Source organism: Chroicocephalus ridibundus, chromosome 10, assembly GCF_963924245.1.
Source record: "Chroicocephalus ridibundus chromosome 10, bChrRid1.1, whole genome shotgun sequence".
Taxonomy (NCBI): domain Eukaryota; kingdom Metazoa; phylum Chordata; class Aves; order Charadriiformes; family Laridae; genus Chroicocephalus; species Chroicocephalus ridibundus.
The window spans coordinates 18,121,649-18,146,778 of record NC_086293.1 but is presented as its reverse complement, the minus strand read 5'-3'; the positions used below and the strand labels follow the sequence as shown (position 1 = coordinate 18,146,778).

The 25,130-nt window shown below is 36.7% G+C and overlaps 1 protein-coding gene across 11 annotated transcripts in view; it reads right to left on the bottom strand.

Moving 5' to 3' along the window:
- FHIT (fragile histidine triad diadenosine triphosphatase) overlaps window positions 1-25,130 on the bottom strand; it is a 611,077-nt gene that overhangs the window by 537,062 nt on the left and 48,885 nt on the right. The window contains exon 3 of one of the 11 annotated variants that reach the window (XM_063347961.1): window positions 20,613-20,751. The exons of the other annotated variants lie outside the window; for them this stretch is intronic. The gene's annotated coding sequence lies outside the window, so the exon portion shown is untranslated. The remainder of the gene's footprint in view (window positions 1-20,612; window positions 20,752-25,130) is intronic. 11 annotated transcript variants of the gene reach the window in all.

Below are 25,130 nucleotides of genomic sequence, written 5' to 3'. Positions count from 1 at the left end.
TCCCATTTTTTCCTCATAAGCAGTTATGGATCTTTATATAAAGACTGGCACAGCGTGGCTAGCGACAGACACTTTAATTGCCTCGAGGCAACAAGAAAGTATCTTTTGCATGCTCTTCTTCGGCACAACCTCAGTAACCTAATACTCATTTCTGTTCTCTTCCTGGCAAATTTGGTCTCAGCACTCACCCAACTTCACCAGCTCTTCCAGTTGCTGCAGAGTCCTCCGCAGAGGAAATCATGCAATGAGAAAGACCTATCTGTTCTGAGTACGTGAAGGTTAGACAGATGTGATTTGCTTCACCTCCCTCGTTTAATCAAAAGACAAAAGGAACAACGCCAACATTAACAACCTAAGCCCAAATGCATATCATGCCAATACTTCTGATTGATTCTCAAGATGTCTCAAGTTGAAGAAATAATTTCTGCATCACAAATGAAATACAGCAGAAGATTGGTTTGGGTTTGGTGTTTTTTTTCCTAAAGCTGTAATGCCCATGATTTTAGTAATTGGAGAAAACCAAATCACTTGTTCCTACAAAGCTTTAAGAAAATGAAAACAGACAGAAAACTGTAAGGTTTCAATCTCCATTGCAAAACCATAGCAAGTCCATCTTTTAAGCAAATTTAGACTTTGAATCAAATCCTGTTAACCAAACGTAAAGCCAAATAAATTCTGAAACAACTGAGATATTAATCACACTCCACACACCCCAAAATCACAGCTTTTAACAGAAGTTCCAGATTCAATTAAAATAGTGCTATCATCAGGAACATACTTTCATTCAATGAAAACTCTGACACTGCTATAATTAACAAAATGAGAACTGGAATAAAGAGACAGCAAGATCACTAGAACATAAAGCAACAAACAATCACAAACTTTAGCCAAGGGCTTGCAGGTCAATACTGATCATCACCAAAACTTTAATTTCCGTTCGGTAAAATGGATAAGTTACAGTCCTACAGCGAGATCTAAAACAGTATTCAAAAAAATAATTAATTAATATTACAGATTATCATCTAAATAAATCCAATTATATGCCCTCTCACAATATTTAGTCATAGTGTTTGCTTTGTGTACTTCATAACAAGGCAACGAATACTAAAAATCAAAAAATGTATCTTAGTTCCTCCGTTATTTCACATTGCAGAGAGTGATATACATTGCTACTGTTAGACTATGATTCTATATTAGTATGAAAGTTATTTGATGAAAAAACTGTGAAGCCATTCTGACTACAGAATTCTACTGCTGCAATACTGACGTTTCAAAGAGGAGTTTGCCTTTAGTTTATAAAACATATGAATAAGCTCTGCTACCAGTTACACAACTGCTAATCATTATAACCAAAGCAAGCATCTCCTGTCCTATAGCAGTCCTGTTCACCTCTACCAGTCCACAACTCTAATTCCCTCTTGCCCAATCTCTTGCTTCATACTTCCTCCATTCTTTCCTCTTCCCTGTCCTATGCATCTTCCCTAGTGTCCAACTGGTTTTGATCACCCATTTGCTTTTTCATTGTTTTGCAATTCTGTTCCTCAGCATAGACCTGACTGTGCCTTCTCTTCCATAATTCTCAGAGGTATCAAATAGAAAGTCTTTAGCATCATCACTCCTGTCACAGTTAATAAATGAAGTGTTTGAGTCTTCTCACCTGGTAAAACATATGCACAGAACATCAAGTATTTATTATTATTAATCTTTAGACAAAAACAATATTCTCTATAATACTGGACCTCCCCCAAAAAAGACTTAAGAGTCCCCTATTTTATTCAGTCAGCTCCTCAGGGACAACAATCTCCCCCTAGACTACAGAACAATTATTTGCAAGGTAACATTTTATAGCTCACGTAGAATACTTAACAGGATTCGAAAAACCACACTGAATCAAGTAGAACACATATCCATTTTTAAATAAAAATAAACTCCCTGAAATATCCCCATGGATATCTCCTGCTTCTGTCACCTATCATGACAGAAGAGAATAAAACCCTCTACAAACAGAATGCATTGTAAGGAACTCCCCATTTCCCACTGCCCTTTTTGCATTACTCCAAAAATGTAAAATTTTAACATTTCATAAGAAAGCTTATTTTGCCAATATTCACTTTAAAGATAGAATTGTCTTGCAGACACCCCAAAATACAGATTCTTAAGTATCACAAATATACCCTTGATTTGAAGTCATACAGACCTGAAATGTAACCTGCTGGTAGCAGTGAATAAAGTCACAACGATAGTTGCTACCGCTTTGATATCATTACAGAATAAAGTACAGACTTATAATATATTTCTCTGATGTAATCCATGACAATATCATAAATTTTCAGAAAGCTATAATAATCTATTTATAATTAATGTGCCATAGTCTGTAAGCACCTACATCTGTGTAATAATTTGATACAAACACCAGTTACTGCAGCGTAAAAGCAAACAAACTCTGGTTTGCTCAACTGGAGCCAAGGAGCTGCATTTTAGCCTCCCATCTATTATGCTACAAGGCTTTATTATGAATTGTATCTTTGAGCTGATGCTCTAATCACAATTTAAGCAGGAAGATCACGTAGAAGAAAGCACAAAGTAATGTTAACATATCAAATAGAATTTAGGCTTCCAAAAGTGAGTATTTACATTAAAAGTAAAAAAAAATCTGATGAGGTTTTTGTCTAGGAAATACTTTATTTGCATTACAGAAAGTCCATAGTATCCTGTGTTCAAATAATTGTTCAAGTTAGTTTGCCTGATACAATCCTACTTCTTACAAACTTCACAACATTTAACTCTGGCAATGAGTTGCATTTATGAAAAGTGCAAGTTGTGAATGCCAAAGGCCATGTTTGTCAATGAGAAAACAATACGTGCTTTAAAAGATGACAAACAGTTTTTATAAAAGCCATTCCTGCTCTTTCCATTATGGAAAAAGAAACCACAGTGGGAATACTAAGCTCAGATATATTTGGCAGCTCTGTGACTAGACATGCTATTAACTACAGAAAAGGCTATTTCTAAACTTTTTTCCTTAAAGAAAGTTTTGATTTTTCAATGATTACAGGTCCAATGATGAACGCAAGTGCAAGGTACTTATTAGAAATAGTATACCATCATCCCTGCACTCTATGTTTTACTATACCTTCTACATCAAATGCATTTCTTCTGTAGCTTCCAATATATACCTTTAGCCTAGAAATTCCTCCATGTTTCTTAACATCTCTTGTTATCAGTTATCCCTCTCATTTTCTACAGCTTCCCTTCACCTGGCTGTCTATTCTTCCACCACGTCTATCTTTAAACACCTTTTCTTTGATCCAAAAAAACTTAGCAAGTCTCCTTCACTGCCCCTTTAAAGGCATGATCTGTTCTCTCATTATGCAAGCTCTTTTTCTGGCTCCCATCAACAGTATTCAAGCTCTTTGTCTGATAGCAATCATTTCTGACCTTATCACCAGGAGACAGAGTTTGTTGTTGTGTTTGTTTGGTTTGGGGTTTCTTTTAATACAAATATAAAATATGAGAATGAGAAAGGTTTTTTAAAAATAACAGAGGAAAAAAAAAGGCTTGGTATTTATGATGAACCTTCTGCTATCAGTTGACAGCCAGCAGAAAAAAGCGTCGATAAAGATGACAATTTTGAATATATACAAAATCTTTTGGATATTAAGGGCCATATTCGTGTATGAAACCTAAAAAATAGGACACGGGCATTAAAATACTCAAACAGGAAGCAGAGGAAGTGCTGATGGAGTTCATGTTCCTAATAACCTCTGCTTTTCAGACAGCTGGTTGCTGTGTTCAGCACTGTGCAGGACTCCACACCTAAATGCAGAACTTTACCAAAGCAAGGGCTTTTCTAACAAGGGTTAGGGACTGTCACAACCAGATCCGAGCGCACGGTATCTGCAGATAACGTTGCGGTTACACACAACTGAAAGTGAATATTTCTCTCTAATTTGAATTTCCATGCAAGCATAGAATTTAAGAATACTACATGCTTGCAGACCATTTTAGCAATCCAGTAATAGATTTTAAGATGTATGGGGCTGTTCTCTGGAATCGTGTAAGAAGAATACTCTGTAGTATTCTGTAGTTTAGTTGAATTTGTCCAACCCATAGGTTCAGAGACAAATACTTCCTCCTTCTTTATACATATCTTAAACACTGAAATAACACGTCACAAGTCAAGTACCAGCATTTAACTTCAGTTAATTATCCAAAAAGTCAGAAAATAGGTAGGCCAATATAGCCATTGGATAAATTCTACCATCTCCCTAGTCCCTGTCTCAGTATTAATCTTCACGTATTTATTATGTAGTCCCTGGTCAATATAAACTGGAAGCGAAGTGCTGCTTTCCTGCAAAGGAGAGAATGGTGAGTGTTTATCCAGTCAAGGAAGAACTAGAGGTCACTGCTACTTGTAAATAGGGGAGCAGGGGTGGTTTGGTGGCCTCAGCCTTCCTCTTCCCTATTACCTTTTTTTCTGTAGGCCCTGTTCATCTGGAATAAAGAAAGGGGAAAAAAAAAACACACCAAAAACAAAAGCCCATAGTCTATTTCTGTTACAAGATTATTTTTGCCACACTCAGAACTTGTATTTCTCAAAGCTATTATTTCTGATCATTTTTCTCACATTTGTATTTGACTTAACTTCAGAACTGTTTCCCAGCTTCTATAAGAAAAGGAGGCTTTGGAGGACATGAGAAAAGCCTGGAACAGAGACTAACTATGAACATATACAGTTCAGTCTTAAAAGAAAGAATAAGAAATTTCACCTTGTTGCAATGCAAAACTGATTGAAACAAAAATAAGCAGTCCAGGTAAAGCAAGGTGGAAAAGTAAAGGAGGGAGAAGAGAGGAAAAAAGGAGGACTTCACCAGCAGCATTCGGATGACCTGGACTTAAAGTACCTCATTGATTACGTTTATCATAAGAGAAGCAATCCAAAACAACAGTTCTGTATATAAGAAGGATACTTCCTATCAATAAATGAAACTTGAACATAAACTCAACCACCTCAAATTTAATATTTTCATAGTATTTCCCAGTACTGAGTCATGTTTGATAACACTAGGAGGGGCTCACTGAACTGAAGAGACAAACACAAATTCAAAGTGACAGAACAAAGTACCGTGCACGACTCAGTTATAAAAGTTTAACATTTTAAAAAAGTCATCCTAGTTTGTCAGCAGTACACAACATAACCAATGTAAAAACGCACCTAAGACTTGAATTTTTAAGATTTTGTTGTTATTTAGCTTTGATTAATTTGGTTTTGGTTTTGCAGGAGCGCAGAGGGAAGGAGGCAGGGAGTTTTTCTGTATTTCACTAGATGAAATCCCATATACAAATTCCTTTCCTTACACTATCTCTTCTTGCTTTCTGCATCTGTGTTCAGGGAGCCAAGGGACCTAACTAGGACTTTCACTGAAAAAGAGAAAGAACTGACAAAATAGTAGATTCTTTATATTCTCTTCAGCCATCTCCATCTCTCCACAGATGCACATAGTGAAAGCTTAAACTGACTCCGCTCTGATCAACACTGTGTCACAAAAAGACAATCTGCAGTTACACTATTTTTAACCTCTTAAAAGAAAAAAAAAATTCATTGGCTCAAAGTTTTTTTTAGTTTCCCTCCCATCCCACCATAAAACTATCACTGAATGGAAGTCTTAAAAGCAACTTCTTTAAAAATAACAAAAATGCTTCATGTAAAAATTGGCACCCTAAAGTATTTTTTGCTTATTATTTAAACAGTTATTTCATTTGCTACAGGAGAATAGACAAATTAACGCAGTATTGTCATTTGCTTTAATGATAACGTAACTTCATAAAGGACAGGGGGTATTGTATGGGCTAAGATCGGAAAAACTTACTGGAACTTCTCAACATTTTACAAATGGGTAGTAAACATTGCCTATTTCTCACATAACCATATTCAGAACAAATCTGTTCTATTTTGAGCTCTCAGTTTGAGTTCTACTAGAGATCTACGTTCTCTTTTTGAGTGAAAATGCCACTGATTAACCAAGGAGAGACACTGACACCAATAACAGGACAAGTGCCTCCTGCTAAAGCAGCGTCTAATGGGGGACTGAAGGTTTCCCCAGAACACCCAACATTACAGAACACATCCAGAGGAGCCTGTGCTCATCTCTAAACGCCCACTCTAGCAAACAGTTCTGCAAAGCCTTCTCTTCAAGGCTTCAGGAAAGAGTCATTGATTAGACAGGGTACCTGCAAACAAGACTGACTCAACGCTTCCTTCTATTGCATGAACCTTAAGTAGTGCGCCTTGTATGCCTCAACCCTACTAACCACTAATTGAGATTTGCTAGTAAAGTTATAATTTAGATGAATGAGATCAAATATTTGCAATTTATTTTCAACTACAAAGGAACTCAGAGGGTTTTACTAATTCAGGTACATAGTGAACTACTATTTTAAAAAGATAAAGCCTTCTCCTTTCTAAAAATACAATTATATTACAGAGTATTGAAACAGTACTTTAAAACGTCCTAAATAGAATACAGAAACAATCCTGAAGAAACAACCAATGTTCATAAATACAAACTTCTTTATTGGTGACCAACAGAAAGCAGCCTCCTTTGGTTTGCTTGATTTGCAAAAGCAAAAAGGATACAACCAGATGATCCCTTTAAGAAATTGTTTCCCCTAAGTATGATTACTGTTGAAATCAATTCTGTTCAGAAGCGGATCTTTTAATTACTAATGAAAGTTATTTGGAGCCTCAAACTCCACCCACAGAAAAAGAAGAGTTTAACTAATTCAAAGTTTCTTCCATTTCAAATTGCTTTAATATTGGGTTTTAGAAACAAAATATATGCCAGCATCCATATTAAGTCTTTAAGATACTAAAAGGAAAAGCAAACCTTGTTACCATTACTTCCTTTTAGAGAATCACCTGTCATACTGAATGGGATTCTCTGTATGAAATGATACTACAGAAGTGATAACATATTTGAATTATAACAAAACCAATGCAAGATTGTTGTTCTACATTTTATTGCTTTTGATATTTCTTTAGTAATCATCATTGCAGTCTGTCTAAACAATTCTCTGTGCACTGACATTCCCAATAATGTGTTTTCATCATGAAGTTAGACACTGTCATTAGGTTTCGCAAAAGGCTATACTTTACAGTTCCTAGCCATTTTTTTACACCTCACTGCATCATTGGGATGTGAATGCAACAGTTTTTACATCTGTCAGCTTTAGTTATATTTACTTGAATACAAGCATTAATAACAGATTACTGGAAATCTGTAGAGAGATGATGAATTAGTTATGTTCTTATTATCTAACACTGGAATGGGACCAAGAGAGGAGGATTTATCACATTCGCTGCTAAGAGAGAACCTATCCATCAGCCATAACAATGTTCTACAAACCATGAGAAATGCAGCTTTTGAAATGCATAGTTATTCTTAAAACACCTTCTGATTTCCTAGAACTGTTCAGTAAAAAACTTATTTGATTGTCAATAGCTGCAATAACTTGATATACAAGTAGAAAACATACTTAACCTACTCTAAAACATACTGCTTTTCATATTCATCTAGTAGTGTACAGAGGCTCGACATTTTTCCCCCCTTTTACGCTCTCTTACACTTAGAAGCAGTTGTTCATTATGGAACTTTACCAATACAGCAAAGTGTTGGGGAATTTTTCTTGTACGCCTTGAGGTGAATTAACACACATTTCTGCATGCAGACCAACCAAATTGTCCCTTCCCTAATGAGGGTCTTTGCCTCATAAGGCACTGTAGAGAGGAAACAGAATTACCTGCAACCAAAAAACAATAACAAAAAATAGTCTCCAGCAAGGGGTGCAAAAAGAGGCATGGTCTGGCACAATGACATCATCCTAGCTATAAAAAAATAATAATAAAAAAATAAATATACACATACTGAAGGGGGAGGGGAGAAATATCTATTTTAAAAGACTGGCAGTTATGACTATAACAAAAAATAGCCTCTGCATTCTAGAGTTCAGTTAGATTCAAGCCCCAAACTGCCCACTTCCAAAACCTCAAATGATACAGATTTTTTTTAAACAAACCTTGTTCTCTCTTTTTATATACAGACACACACACCTACAAATATATAATATATACACAATGCTCTTCATTAAGAAGAGCAGTTTTCTTATATATCTCTATTTCAAAACATCAGTATATTAATGTTAGAAAGCTCTCAGGCAAAAAAAAATATCAAAGACTGGAGGGGGAAAAAAAAAAGCCATGAATAAATGTTGTCTTAAGGTTCTTTAAATTTCAACCAATTAAGTACCAATTGTCAGAGAGTGCAGGCTGCTTTGTAAGTTTCTCACAGATATGAAAAGCCTCCTCATTTATTCATGTCACTGGAGCACTCTACTCCAGGGACGGCTGCAGTTAGGTACCCCCACATTCAGGAGCAAGTGTCATTTCTATGTAGCCTAATTCCTGAAGTGTTCAAAAGAACAAAGGAAGATTTTGACCCAATGAGAAAAAAGGCATGACAAGTTGAACATCAAACAAGAATCATTTCTTTAATGTCTACCCAATAGCTGTGGCTTTTTCCTCTGCAGTTGCACTGCTGATTCTAACAGCAAAAGTAATGGTCATCGTTTAGTCTACACAGACAGTAATGAGGCAAATCAAAACCAAGCATGAATATACCTGACTGACAAAAGGTTTTAAAAGCAGAAAACTAAATCATCTGAAAGATCAAAACAGTGATAATTGCATTCTACACAAAGGCTGAACAGTATCACGAGAACAGTGAATTTCCTTCTTTAAAGTTTATCTTTCAGTTCAGCCCTACAGTAAGGCCGCCACCCACACTGCTGCTGAGCTGTGCAGGACCATGTTCCTTCCCACAAAACCCCTGCTGGGATTGCAGCACAGGCTTCTCTGAGAGGTTCACTGCCTACCCAGTAGCAGAGCACAGCAATCTATGAGAAAGAAGAGCAAAGTCAGATTAAAGACCCGCCATCGTACCATCCCTCCTTACATCAGAAATGAGCTTTGCACACAACATCAGCCAACCTTCAGAAACCCACACTGTTCCAGTGTTCTGTCTCTCTTGCCCAAGGAGAAATGAACACCAGAAAAGTATCTCCAAAGAAAAATATCTGTGAGGCAATCTGCTCCTCATTCACATTTCAGCTGTCCATTTGTGAATTGGGCAGTACTTAAGAGGAATGAGATCTTACTCAAACCTGGTTAAGATGAGTCTGAAGGAGTCACTCAGACACCCCAAGCAATTAGCTTAGGTTCTCTGTAATTGAGATCCTAATCCAAATACAGTAAATTTATTCAAAGCCTTTAATCTGAAAGCTTCTCTTCATACAAAGATGGACTCAAAAAAGTAGACATTATATCTGCTTTGGTACTGATAACATCTGATGCTCTCTGCAAGTCTGTACGCAGCAACAGCCCCCACAAGGAAGGTCTAAACTCAGACCAATGCTCAACTCCGTTGCTCACCTTCTTACTGCTGAAGACATCTTAAAGCAAGATTAATTCTGCATAAAAAGTATGTTGGATGTATTTATCTTTCAGGGACAAGGAATTTGGGAGGAAACTCAGGACATAGATCAGATATATAAATAGAATCTTTATACTTATGAAGGAAGACACTATCAGGACAAGTTTATTGGCTAATTAAATTCAGTGCCCTATACAATTAAATTCGTAGTCACGTTCACCAAACATATCACTATCAGTGCAACAGAAACCACATCTGCTCGTTTCAACACAGCAGTGATATATGATGTCTAACGAGCTGAATTAATCCTGCAATAATAGCTAAGAATTATTTTTATTAGCAGTTTCTCGAAGGGCTTAAGAAATACTTTTCCGAGTGCTCACGTTTCCTCATCAGCATTACACACAAATCACCTAACATGGAACTTTCCATACCTACAGCGTGCAAACTAAATACTACTGCATATTTTTAAACAAGCAGACACATTCTACTTGCAAGTGTTTTCATATATACCTATTTGCTTAACACTTGGCATTCCTACAGTCAAGCGCATAAAGTGAGAACTAGAACTTGAAGCATCTTTCACAAACTAAAGACAGTTAAAAAAGACCATGCACACTGTCTTCATTATTTTACTTGATTAATGTTCTTCTGAATGCAAAAAGTGCAGATACTGAGGTTTGTTTCCCAATTTAAAGCCAAACAGCATGGTTTTGAATCAGTGGAGTTTGTTCTGCATTTAGAATGGCTTTAAAAGATAAGGTCTACAGACAACAATTCAGAATCAAGAGTGTGTAAACAGAGACTTAACTGTTGCTCCACTAGATCAAGTTTCTGTAACTACGTCACATTGTCTTCACAGATCTGGTATCCCTTATATCTGTAAAATTAGAATACCTCATAGTCAGTAAATACATTATTTTTTACTCAACTCTTTAGCATCAGTACATCTCAGCTTTTCTTCATGCTTCAAGAAACTTCTCTTATGACAATGCACTATACAGACAAGAGTCATCCTACTTCCCTGATATATGTGTATTTTAAACAATTTTTTTTTCTTCTAATAACAAGGAAATAGTCTGTTAAGAAGGGGGGAGGGGCAGGATGACATACAGATGATACACAGAAACTATTTTTAAATCTAGGGATAAGACTAGTTCTCCTTGCTATTATCTCTTTTCCCTGGGAAGTATATACCTGTTTACTCCTCTCTATATTGGAGGGAGAAAAAAAAAACAGAAAAGAAAAAAGAAAAGAATCTTTAGGGACATGCTGCCAAGAAGCTGAGAATCTCAAAGGCTACATTAATCAAGGAAAATCTATGCTTTCAACACTTTACAGCTTTCGCACTGAAAAAAAAAAAAATGTCCAGAGAACGAAAAGAGCACTTTTTTCTAAGAATCTTGAAGCCTGTTAAAGCATATTTGTAAGAAAAGAAAAAATCTACAAGCAATAATATTCACAGATAAACCATTTTCCTTATGTCACATTCACTCTAAGAACAAAACAGTCCCTGGAAGAGTGGCTTGGTGGTCAGCTGTCAAAATGAAATTTAATTTAGCAGTAACAATAAGCAAGGCATGTCAGTCTAAGTGCTCAATAAAAACCACGAAGACCTCCTTGAATGAAATGCTTTTAACATAAGCATTAACATAATAAAATTTTAGATCTTCATATCTGCAAAGAAAAAAGTATTACGGAATACTTTCTTCTTATTATAAATTTTAAAATACATAAATTATGAAAATTACCATTTGGATTTTCTTCTGAAAATTACCATTTTTCCTCTATTTCTCCATATATCTTTGTAAAAGCTACTTATGCTTTTTCCAAAAATAGAGCAATTGCCTAGACAGTCCTGAGCACATTAACTTCTCTGAAGACAGCATCTGCTTTGTTTCTATTCTGCAGAAGTACAGCATAAAGTTACTAGATAGGCTCTGAAAGTAGCTCATTTACTTGATTATTTTTATATTAATTTACTAAACCACCTTTCTTTGGCTAAATGGTATAAGCACTTATGCTTCTTAATACACTCATATAGCTGAAACAGCAGAAGCTGCTAACCAAGTCACTGGATCGTTTGTAAAGACCTATGCTAGAAGTCACTCTTTGAAAATAATCAAGCTTTAAATGGTAGAATTGTATTTGCAAAGCCTGAGGCATTGCACTGAAAAGAAAATAAAAACTTCAAAAGGTCAAAAGGCAAATGTGAGTTTAATCGCAAGAGAGCAGAGAACAATACTGTGACCTATGGAAATAGCGAGCAAGGATCTCCCTACTGAAGCTGTTACACTCGCAGCTGGAGGAGAAAGTATGCGTATTTTACTAGGAAGAGGCTAGAACCAAAGACCTAGCTGAGTTGTATCATCATTTTCTCCTGGCAGAATACTTGCAGGGCAGCTTGTCAGCTAACCACTGAGCCAGCGGAGAGTGCTCCAGCTTCACAACACCTCGATTCCTAAGCCAGCTGAGTGCTTCTGAAGCCGAACAGCAACATTCCCCTGAGGAAAAGTCTGAGATTGTTCTTATTCTGGTCCTTATTGCTCAAACAGTCCAAAAATTAGTTTTCAAGAAAATACAAACGTCCATTAGTAAGTAGCACTAATCAGATCTAGGAAAAAAGCAACTCTACAGGTAGTTATCAAGAGGCGTTAGTTGCCATGTTATTTAAGATGTTATCATAGCCTACAAGACTTTCAGATTTAAGGGGAATGGTGAGACAGGGATAACAGCTTATCCAACATGCTGCTTTTTCAATTAAACTGGACAGCAAGACTAACCTCTTTTGAGAAAGATTCAGCACTCATGCCTGCTTTTTGCCATGTTTCCACAGGCTTGTTTTCAGATAAATGCAATTCAACCTTACTGAAGCATTTAAGAAGCTCTAAAAGCAGTCATTTGAAAATGCGTAACACAAACTGTGACTACGCTTTACGACGTAACATAGGAACACAAGGACTGAATAATTGTATCAGCTTCTCTGAAACATTTGGAGGGAGAAAGAAGGAATTCAGGGAATTTAGACAAGAGGAAGGAAACAGGCAGGAGGAAGAGGAGGAGCTGACTGAAGATGGCATGAGTTACTCTCCTGCAAATACTGACACTGTGCACATGAACATTCATAATACCACTACCTTTAATATGAAAATTTGAAGATAATAGTTGTAGGATATTATAGTACTTTCCACTTAAGACAAAATATTTCTCAGGATATTTGATGTTCGGGATTGATACAGCAAAAACTTTCCAAAGTTTTTAAGGGTTTCTGTAATATAGTAGTATAAACTCTACAAAAAAAAAAAGACAAAAAAACCCAAAAGACACCCCCACACACACACCCCAAAGCAAAACAAACCCAAGCAGACGGTTTCAACATATTCTCCTAAATCACTAGAAAAAAAAATATCAGGAAATACTCTGAAACATTTCTATGACCCTATCCAAAAAAATATAACATAAATAAAAAAGAAATAACAACCAAACCTTTAATTTCAAATACATCTTAAGTCAATGCATCTGTACTCTACTCACTGATGGACAAGAAGTGTCTACATTAGTAAGCATGCAGTTATTCATATGATTTTCATCTCGGGTAAAAAGAGACCATAAGAATTTCTCAGTCCATGAAAATAATTCAGTGACACGTGTTTTAAATAAATATTCTGAGAACACTGACCTGAAGTACTTCACAAGTAATCATGATGCGCACCTGGTATTGTATGAAAAGTACAGATAGTCTTAAAGCAAGCCTCAGCTTTGCAATCGTACAATAGCAGTTGTTCAGGAAAAAGAAGGGAACTGAACACAAATGCAAAAGGGGGAGGAAGCAAGATAGTTACACACAACTAAAAATTTTAGTACTAATAACGCAAGATTACAGAGGACTACATCCTCCTGCGCATAAAACTACAAAAATGAGTGACATGTTTAAAAAAAAATCAAATGAAATTGTATTTCTATGCGTCTGTCTCCATACCTAGTAAGAAATGTTTGCTCGCAGTGCTTCAGGGCTGCCATTTTATATTTCCGATTTTGAAGCTCACAAATACAGTTAGTTCAAACCTTCCAGTAGTGATCAAGCTGTCTCTCTGCCATTTCAACAAAACATTTTAATTCCTCATGTTCAAGTTATTCAGCATATAGTTAAGAAAAACATACACATATTTCAGAAGAATTGTTCGTGATACTTTGTTGGGAGGAGAATGGTGAAGGATGTTCTAATTAAATAGTTCCCACTAGAAATTATTTTTTATTATAAATTTGATATAAATTTGATATAAATCGATAATGGAGAAGGCAAATGGCAAGAAGCATTTTAATAGTAACAAAGTTTGGGTTTGATATTAACAGTGGTTTAGCCATCTAATAAATCTATTCTGAAAGAGTCAATTTGAGGTCTCTATTTTTGAAATTAAGACCAAAATATAAATTTCAGTTTCCATAATGCAATGCTTCAATTCTTCCTCAAACCATTTTTCTTTGACTTTATTTTTTCACTCTAATTAATTAAAAGTCACCTTTAGCAGAAGAGACACTAAACCACAATGACCATATTTTGTTCCAGACACATTTAAATTTTACATACATGCCATCATATAAAATATCAATGCAATTACAGTTTTTACTTAAAAAGAAAACAACTAAAACCAGAAAATATCGGTTTGTTTTCTTGCTGTTCCATCTTGTGTTATTTGACAGACCTAGGTCATTTGGGTTTTTTAAGCCTTAGAGAATCTTCAAAATGTCACAACGGTAAGCGCAATAAGAATTTAAGAGAACTTGTATTCCATAAATTACACATAAAATGCTATTCTTCAAACAACATTTTCTTTAGATTAGTAATTAACATCAGCACTTTCCTCAAAAAAAAAGTTCAGTAAGATCTTGTAGCAATGTAAAATGTACCAAAAACATGTTTCAACCATCATTTTTTCATGCTATCTACTGTAATTTTCAGCATCAACGTGAAAAGCCTCAAAACACTGCACAACAAGTCTCTTTCATTGACTTCTACCAAAAGAAAACATCTTTAAGTTAGAACATCCTTTCTTCCATCCAAGCCACCAGACATAAATTTCACTTTATGGTACAGCAGATGCTTCTGTGCAAATTACCAAAAATCGAGTTTATTTCCTTATTTCAAGACTAATGCTGTTTTACAGTAGATATTTGAAGAACCAGACAAACTATAGATTTACATAACTAACTATTGACTACTTTCATAAAATCACCTACAGAAAAAAAACCTGTCAAATGATTTAACTGATGAAATCAACAAATGCAAGAGGCAATGCTTCATTGACTACAGTCAAGCATAACTGCTAAGGTAGTATTTAAAGATTTCATATATCATTCATTTGAATAATAACAAACTCTGTATGATTTCTTGTTTCATGTAAGCAAGCGTATAGTTTCAGTGTCACATTTTAAAAACAAAAAAGTAGTATTTGAAAATCATAGAATCCTAGGAAAGTTTGGGTTGGAAGGGACATTTAAAGGCCATCTAGTCCAATCCCCTGCAACGAGCAGGGAGATCTTCGGCTAGATCGGGTTGCTCAGAGCCCCATCCGACCTGACCTGGAATGTTTCCAGCAATGGGGCATCTACGACCTCTCTGGGCAAACTATGCCTGTGTTTCAGCACCCTCACTGTAAAAAATTTCTTCCTTATATCTAATCTAAATCTACCCTCTTTTAGCCTAAAACCATCAGGCCTTGTCCTATTACAACAGGACCTGATAAAAAGTCTGTCCGCATCTTTCTTATAAGCCCCCTTTAACCATAAGGTCTCCTCGGAGCCTCCTCTTCTCCAGGCTGAACAACCCCAACTCTCTCAGCCTGTCCTCATAGGAGAGGTGCTCCAGCCCTCAGATCGTCTTTGTGGCCCTCCTCTGGACCTGCTCCAACAGGTCTGTCTTAATTTTGGCATACTGTTTACTTGGTATCCTTCTAATATATAAGAGTAAGATGGGGGACGGCAAAATGCAACAAGAGTTTTTTGGGTTTGGGGTGGGTTCTTTTGAATTATACAGGACTCACTATTTTTAAAGTTATTATTATTACAACTTTACCCCCAGAGTTCTTTATTTCCAGAACATAACATCCGCTGAGACAGCCACACATATTCCCAGCTTTGTCAATTGATGCAAGATCCTCTTCCAATCCACAGCTGTTTTTATATTGTGCTTGCAAACACACAGATAAGATAGAAGAGATTTAGCTAAGATACAACCGACTACAGGTAATAGAGAAAAAGAAAAAACAACAAACCCCCCCCGCCCACACACACACACACACACCCCAAACCACACCACACCCACAAACCACTCGTCTTTGAACAGTCAACTTGCTTGCTGTCCTAAACAACCCTCTGGCATTTTTTTGTCTGGCAGAGTAGAAAATCCAGTGACTGGAAAAAATCACTTTGCTTGAGGAATTTCCATAATATTGAAGTGAAGACACTGCTGCTGTGAAAAACTGTAACCATTGTTTGAAAGGGGGGGGAAAAAATCAGTTATACGCTATAGATTGAGGATCAGGCACACATGAATAGTCTTCTAAATTAGACGATGTTTCCTATTCACTACTACTTTAAATACTAACATATATTTTTAAAATTAAATAGCAGTACAAACCAGACTAACACAGGTGACAGAGCTCACCTAAAGAGGGTCTGTATGATGAAGAACTAATTCCATAAATCTGCAGCACATAGAAGTGTGAAAAAAAAATTAAACTCAAGTGAGTAATTGCTCTTTTTTCCACAGGTAGATTGCATGGGTGCAAACATGCAACTTTCCAAAATTTTATCTATGCCATTTTCCAGAAAAGCCTTTATGCAGTTAACCATTATGCTTCTTGGGTATTTTTTTGCAGGACACACTTAAGTATAACAGATATAAAAACACACAGAGCTCTCCACAAGTCAGAAGAAAGCAGCTTTTATACTGCACCTTTTCACTTGGAAATGTCTATTTGCAACAAACCAAAAAAAACCCTACATTACCTCTACACTGTGTAAGTAAAAGCAGCTTCTCCAATTTTATGTAATAGCAGAATCTAATAATGCAGGGGTCTTAATATTTACCACATATACACAAATTTGTTTTTATTTAAAGGTAAATAAGACAGCTGAGGTCATTATGAGCAGAAAAGGACAGTCTTCTCTCCAGCAAGTTCATTTTGTCTATGAGGTTTGATAACACCAGATGTTTTCTAATGCTGTACAAACAGAAGTCGTTAAAATTTATTGCTGTGAAAATCAGATACCTTTCTGGAATACTTATTAATATGCAAATACCCAAGATTCAACCTGTGTCTAAACATCAAATTAGAGTCAGACTTCTATTGGAAAATTGAAATATGTCAATTAGATTGAATTCTAACACTAAATTAGAGCTGAACACAGAAGAAAATTACTGCTACTCTATGACATCTTATTTAGAAACAAAAAAAAGAGGCAGAGTAAAAAAATCAGCATTTCACAGTAACTGCCTAGATTTACTTTCGGAATTTAGTAGTGAGGAAAGGTAACTCATGGTTTTACTGATTAAACTTTCCAATAATGCTGACTTAAGACTCATGAGTTCCACGAAAGGATGAAGAAAATCTAGAGCTAGACAGGAGATGATCTGTCCAGGTGAAACACTTGTCAGTCATTTTTTTTTTTTTCTTACATCCTTAAGTATGAGATGGGCAAAAGACAAAAAGAGAGAAACCCTGTCCTCTTTGTCTAAGCAATTACTTAATTTCCATCCTTTGGGAACACTTTTGGAGGGATTAGTTCCCAGGTCTTCCAAAAGACATCTGACTGGCAAAAAACAACTACTAACACCATCAACCTCCCACTCCAAAAAAAAAAAAAAAAGCAAACGGCACAGATACAGCCTTACCCTCCCCACTCCCCTGTTCAAAGGACTAACTCGCAGCACTGTGGGAACTATCCAGTGCCAGTTCATTCTGAAACTTACCCACAGAATGGACTCAAAGAAACTGCCTCTTGCAAGTCATCTACTTCTCCTGAGAGAATAGGTTTCACATTATATATTCAAAGCTACATATATATATATCTCAAAGTAATTCCTCTGTACATCAGAGACCAAAGAAACAGCAGTAGCACAACACTGACTCACCACCCTGTGCTCTCACCAATTAACAGTCCAAAAGGTTTTTGCACTGTGCTGAAGCAGCTGTTACGCAAGGTAGCTTGTGGATAGTAGATAAGGACATAGTTGAGAAAAGTTTTTAGTCAAGCTCCTAAAAGTGAGCAACTCTGAGGAAATTAAAATAGTGCCAAGTTAGGTAAATAAATGCTCAAAAGCCAGGTCATATAATGGCATATGGGTACAACTACCATGTGCTTTTTACCACGGGAAGTTCCAACATAAGCCTGGGTAATCAGTCAGCAAAGTTTGTGTCTCTGTGGTGAAACACAAGAGTCACCTTTAGTGAATTAAATTAAATGCGCGATAAATCAGGCAGCAAAGCTGCATAGCCGCTGCAACTTGTTTAACCGTCCGTTGTATATGACAGTTAATGGATGAGGGAGGGAGGGTATCTACACACTCAGTATTTCAACAGAATTTTGTGCTATTCCTCCCCACAGAAGAAAACCTTTCTAACCTTCAGGTTTTTGGTGACATCTATAGTAATTTAGAATTTCAAACCAGATTAACTGAATGTGTGTTTTCTAATAATTCTACCAGTATACAATTCCTGAAGTTGCTACAATAATTTTATTACCTGGCCCCATGAGGTAGTTTTCCATGTTTTTAAAGTCCTCTAAGAGATTTTCAGACTTTTTACCAAAAGCAGCATTTATAATTTTTACAGATGCATAATCTAGACTGTAGCCACATCCTAAATGACAGCTCTCCTAAGAAATAGCTAACGTTAAGATGAACATAAATAAAGCTGTTGTGCATCATCATAAATAAAACCCTCCTTGTTCTGTTGCTAAAAGCCCTGATGTTTTAAATCTATTTACCCATTATTAAAAACCTTACATCTCTTAGCTAATTTGAATGGCTCTTACATTGAAAAATAAATTAAAGTGACTCCATAGCTGTCAACAAGCAAAGCGCGTATCTATTTTGCCTTAAAAATAAAGCAGGCTGATGGTTAGGCATATGGCTGAAAGTTGTACTGTTGCAGTTGGCACAACCAACTAGCTATTTCAGTCTCCAGTTTTTTATGCGTCATATAAGATCATTTTAATTTGAACCTATTAGTCTTCTGAAGACACCAAATACATTTCCATACAACTGCAGGAGTCACTATGTCTCAAGGAAACAATACTTCCTGGAATTCTTGACATGCCAAGGCATCAGTGTTATTACGATTGCTCCTTGCTGGGAGCTCCTATTATCAGTTCTGCCATTAACTTAGACTGAAATCCAATTCTGGCTAACTCCTTGACAAGACATTTAAGACATCCAAATACCTACAAAAACTCTTCTCGTACTTTTTGCATCCAGGCAAGTTGAGTTCTTGTTGCTTGTTTGTACTTTGTAGTTTTAATTTTCTTCTGAAGAGCTAAACCAAAATCTTCCTACTTGAAATTTCCATGCAGAGTACAGTTGCCAGGACATTTTGCATAAATAGTTCATATCCATCAAACTTGTATTACGTTGTTTTGCTTTTTTTTCAGCTAAGCTATTGTTTAGCATACCTCTAAGAAATCTGCTGACACAATAATACCTTTTACTATGCATATCCACAAATTCACTTCTAAAAAAAAAACCAAACCACAAATGTCTTTCATTTGCAGTTTTCAAGATCTTAAAGAATTTTTGACATTGCATCGTGCATTTCCATGAATGAATCGGGATGCCATCCACAGGGACATGGACAAGCTTGAGAAGTGGGCCCATGTGAACCTTATGGGGTTCAACAAGGCCAAATGCAAGGTCCTGCACACGGGCCAGGGCAACCCCCAGTATCAACATAGGCTGGGGAATGAAGAGATGGAGAACAGCCCTGCTGAGAAGGACTTGAGGGTACTGGTGAATGAAAAGCTGAATGTCAGCCGAAATGTGCGCTCAAAGCCCAAAAAGGCAACTCTATCCTGGGCTGCAACAAAAGCAACTCTGGTGAGATACCACCTGGAGTGCTGCATCCAGCTCTGGAACCCCCAACATAAGAACGACATGGACCTGTTGGAGCAAGTCCAGAGGAGGGACATGAAGATGATCAGAGGGTTGGAACACCGCTCTTATAAGAGCAAGCAGAGGGAGGTGCACTGGATGACCTTTGAAGGTCCCTTCCAACCCAAACCATTCTATGATTCTATCAGAGCCTTCTACAAGCTCTGGAATTCTCAAACTGTCCCAGTCCTACTGGGATGGTCATTGTTCATGTGCAGGAGCACAGTTCCCCTGTCCATGAGCACAGTTCCCCTGACCAGTGAAAATAACGTAAATTTAAAAAAAGAAGGTAAATGAATGGAATTATCATCATGTGTCTCTCAGCTGGGAGAAATGAATGAAAGGTAAGATTTTTCAAAGCAATCTACTTCCACATCTAAATTCCTTTGACTTTCAAAGTCAGTGGAATTTATGAACATAAAATCCTCCAGATACTGGACAAACCAAAATGATTTTACCAGTGCCAAGGAGGAGGTCATTAAGGAGCAAGAGCTAGGAACTACGCTCATGTTTGCCGAATTTAAAACTACTATTTTCCCCCAACCTTTCCTTCATTCTTCAGCACTACTGTGATATTTGCAGCTCCAGGGCTACTTAAAGACTAGAAGTAATCTTAACTCTCAAACAGCTGTCTGTCACATTTGATTAGAAAAATGTATTCTAGAATCCAGGTTAGATTTAACCAAGGAAGAAATTTCTCTGCAGCTGAGTTAAAACCTCTTTGGAAAGGTTTTTATCAGAATTATAATGGAGGATGGAAAAAAACAAACAAACCAACCACACACAAAACCACACAAAACACTCACCCCTTCAATTATCAGTAGTGCTAATGGGCAAGCCATTCTACGCAAGAAGTTTTTGTTTAACTTTTAGTGGTAGTTTTAGTCTCCTTGAGCAACTTTCACTCATCCCCCTCTCATGCAGAATACAATGTTTACCAATTTAAACTTGGAAAGTAAGTTAGTTTCAAGTCTTACCTGTGGCAGTAAACAGAGAGGAAAGCACAACTTAAGAGTGGCTAGCACCAACATGCCCAAATGTTCCACTTCAGAGTTATGTCTCTATTCCCACGGCAAGGGATGAAAAATCTGGCTGAACAAGGACGTTCCTGACCCACTAAACAAGAGAACCATAAAATCAAAAACTATTTGACCAAGACACCTAATAACAATGCCAGAACTAATTGGGGGGGGGGGGCGACCAGGGAGAGTGGGGGGCAGCATCAGGGAGGAACTCACAGCCAAAACTGTGCACATAAAAAAAACAGAATTCTACAAGTTATCTAAAACTCTTCTTCTAACAAAATAGCATATATGTATATATATAAATGAAATAAGAATACTTTCTTCTCCTCCGTAAGTGATACACATCTAAATTAACTATTCCCAAATAATGGAATGAAAGAAGAATGAAAATACAAAAGTCTGAGCTGCAATGAAAGAAAACTGAGGGACTGGGGGAAAAGCAGTTTGTTTAGTTTTGCGGGCCGGGGGCTGGGTGATGAGAAAATTAGTAATCAGCAAAATATATAACTGAAAGTTCCCCCAGGGAAAAGAGCTGCATAAATCTGTCCAAAAGAGTTGAGGGACTGATAGACTGCAGAAAGAAAACAGTATGCAAGAGGATTCAGATGTAAACTGACATACAGAATGCTTCCATCTGGCATAGACATTGAAGAGTTTTAAGACACATAAGTCACATCTACAATATAGCTACACAGACTGAGATGTAAAAAAAATAAAACGCCTGCTAGCAACAGAAAAGTAGTTTCAAAATGCTTTATGTATGAAAGAGAATTCGGTAGGAGAAAGACTAGGACTGATCGAGTACACAGCCCTTCGAACTGCTCAGGGAGACTGGCAGAATATTGCGAAGGAGAGTAGTCTGAAGGGTAAGAATTACTAGAATGGAGTCAGCACTCCGAACAAATCCTATTTGAAAGAAATATTAGGGACTGGCATATGTCCCAAATCAATAAACAGAGGTAACTCTAGGACAGAGTATAATGCTCATGTAAGAGAATCTAAAATGCAAATAATTTACCACTGAACACCACAGTTTTTTAGATGTGATACAACTTTAGAAATTCTACCCACCAAATACCCTGGCACACATTTTAATCTATTATCACTCCTTTAGTAAACTGCACACACAAAGGTGCTCTTCAACTTTTGAGGAAAAAACCCCAACATCTCATGTTGTCAGATAAACAGGTTCTATAGGAAACTGATTAAAGTCAGCAGAAGTCCATGGAAATCCATTGTTGACTCTGAGATGACTTGGACTGGGACCTATAGAAATAATTCTCTATATACGAAATTAAATTAAGCCCGAATGCTCAATTTCGAGAGATACGAGTTAGTCCCCTTTCTTTGGGACTGCTGACATTAAGTTGAAAGACTTCAGAAATGCAAAAAAACTTAACAGTAAATCAGTGACATGGTAAGAATTGAACATACAATTCTCATTAAAAGGGTGTTACGACCATATTTTTAATATACCACCAGAAAGCTGAACAACAATTAATGTCACATCTAAACGCACAGCAGATCTGAATTAAATAACCCTATAGATATCACAAACAATATCTACAGCACCTTGAATTCTAACTACTCTGAACCTCAGCATCTGATTGATCCTCGCCTATAACCCCACCATCTTCTAGAACAGCTCTTTCTAGGGATCTTTTCTCCCCTAGGTTCTCTTTCAACTGCTGTGAAATTGTTGAGTTTGCTGGACTGCCTTTACTAAGGCTACCTGCAAATCTTAAATTTAGTTGCATTAGGATTTCAGTTGGAGAAAAGCTTCATCCAACAAGACAGACTTGGATGCTTTGGTATTAAGAAACAAAAACCTTATTTTCAACCCTCATTTTAAACAGCTTAACCTAAATCATACTATAAAAAAAGTCAGCATTTACGTACAAGTTTATTGAAGGCTAAGAACTTTCCTGGGGGGAAAAAAGCTCTATAATAAACTGTATTAAAAGTATAGTGTTCCCCGACGCAAAGTACGACATCCATCTCCTTTTAAGTGGTACGTAAAACGTCCGTTAATCAGGCAAGCACTTTTAAAATCCACAGAAAAAACTCTAAACCAAAATATCTGTGAAGTTTAACTCTATGTAGTATTTCCTGCCCCCCCAATATTCTTGGAAGCCCCAGGAGATAATACCCTACTCCTTTTATACCTAATTACATGAAGACACACCCCTAAGGCAGTGAGCATGACCACAAAGGAGGAAATAACACGTCACCTTGTTCCAGGGTGAGCAGAGCCCTACAGTGAGGTATCACATTGGGTAAGCACTTTACAGAGAAAAGTTTTCAGGTAACTTTGGATAACTCATTAATTCATTCAACTTACTTTTTTCAATGCTTTTAAGTTATCCAAGGGCTACTTGGAGGTTTAATGATTTCTTTTTTAATATAAAACACTTGAGCAACAATAGCTGCTAAGGCAGCATTGATTTATCAATATGCTACCTCAATATATTAACACTCAACTCTTTTTGCCCAATTTTGTGCGATTACAGACAAGTCCCCTTGAAGAGAGATAGAAGGAATCAAACACCCAGAAGCAATCAAGACCTAGAGTGACAGGCACAAAATGGAACTAAAGGTTGTTCTCTCAAGCTGGTTACCCTGCCCAAATGGGAAGGGCTGCAAGACTCACTGCTGTGGAGCTCCCAACAAAGAAGTGCACATAAGGATGGTTCAGACTCATCACTGCCAACAGCTGCGGACATCAGCTGGTGGCACAGACAACTGCGCTGTTGACAGGATAAAAACCTGGTTAGGATCTTAAGTAGATGATGTTTGGTCAGCGCATGGGCCTCAGAAATTCACAGGACCTCAGTTATCTGAGGTCCTCTTCTAAATTTGTTTGACATTGACCCGTGAGTTTGAAGACAGGGCTGACAGACAGAAACACAGCATGGTTACATAAGGTATGTGATTTAGGAAAGGATGACAAAGATACATTAACACAATAAAGGGCAGGGGGAACCAATTTACACAACTCAGGAACATAAGGGACCTCCTAGAATGCTTAGCTGAGTCCAGTCTCAACATCCATTTATATAATCTCGTTCATTCATGTACAAAGTCCCACTTAAATTAGGACTTTTTAGGTTCCACAGTTCTTGGTGAAAGATTCCCCTAGAATTTCACAAACTATAGTTTAACAAAAATTTCAAAATAACAGTATTAAGAAAATTGCAATAGTGTATCCTGGAAGCGCAGTTACTAAATTTAACTAACCTTCTAGGTCTTTTCCAAGAGAAACTGTCAGCCATGCCATTTAGGTGAAATCTCCTGGTATACTAAAACAATATAAAGACAAGCTTATAGATGACTACAATGAGTCATATGTTTGACTACACGGAGTCATGCCCTGGAAAGAACGCTAAGCAGAAAAAGGGGAGAGGAAGGAACAGACGAGTTTCACACTTGTGTTTTGCTTACTCCTGAACTAAACCAAATGAAAAAAGATGAGTTTTCACTACTGTGAGAAGTCCAGCCAAGATAGAATATTGAATCGTGTATTAATCAAATAACAAATGCTACATTTTTACATATGAGAAGTCTCAATTCAGAAAAGCAGCAAGTGTCTTCTTGAAGATAAAAGGCAGAGAATTGGTATAATGGCTATGGGGCTTCCACACACTAATTAAGGCAGTAAAATGCTATAACCCAGAATGGAATTCATCTCTCAACTCTGTCTCCATATAGCCCAACTGCATAGAAAATCTAGTAGAATTCCGAATTCATCTACTTTTTTTATTAAAGTTTCTAAGCTGTATGCAGTAATTCTAATAAGTACACACACTTTAAAAAAAAAAAATATTAAAGGGTGCTATATCCCCATCGGTATCTTGATAAGTGTTTTCAATCATTTCTAGTTTTAGTTATAAGGCTGATGTCACTATATGGTGTTGCAGGTAATACTTACTCCCAGGTAAACTACACAGTATAACCGATTTTATCAACACACAATAATTTTTATTTCTACAGAAAATATGAAAATAAAAAGGCTTAAGCCAAAGGGAAAGATTCAAACATTTATGTAAATATTTCATCCTATAAAGCATCTCCTTTTACAGCACTTCGCTAGAGCTTTACTTTAAAAAAAAATTAAAAAATCCTTCTGCACTATTCATTTAATTAATACTTTAGTGAATTAATAATCTAAAAGATCTATTACCACATATTAAAAGACACTGAAACAGCTGAACTTGGCCTCCGTGTCAAGGTCACAAGCAACATGAACCACAATCAGGAACTTAATTCAGTGTTCAGTTTCCCAGTTTTGATTCCAATGGTTTTTTAATTAAATTGGCTTTAAAGGGTCAACTGTATTTCACAGAATTAAGTAAAAGTAGTAGTAAGGTCAGGATGACAGAGCTAGTTCCATGAACTAGCTCTTTCTGTTCATCCTGTTCTTAAGAGATTTTGAACATGGGATCACATCCCATTTGCAATACCACAAAATAC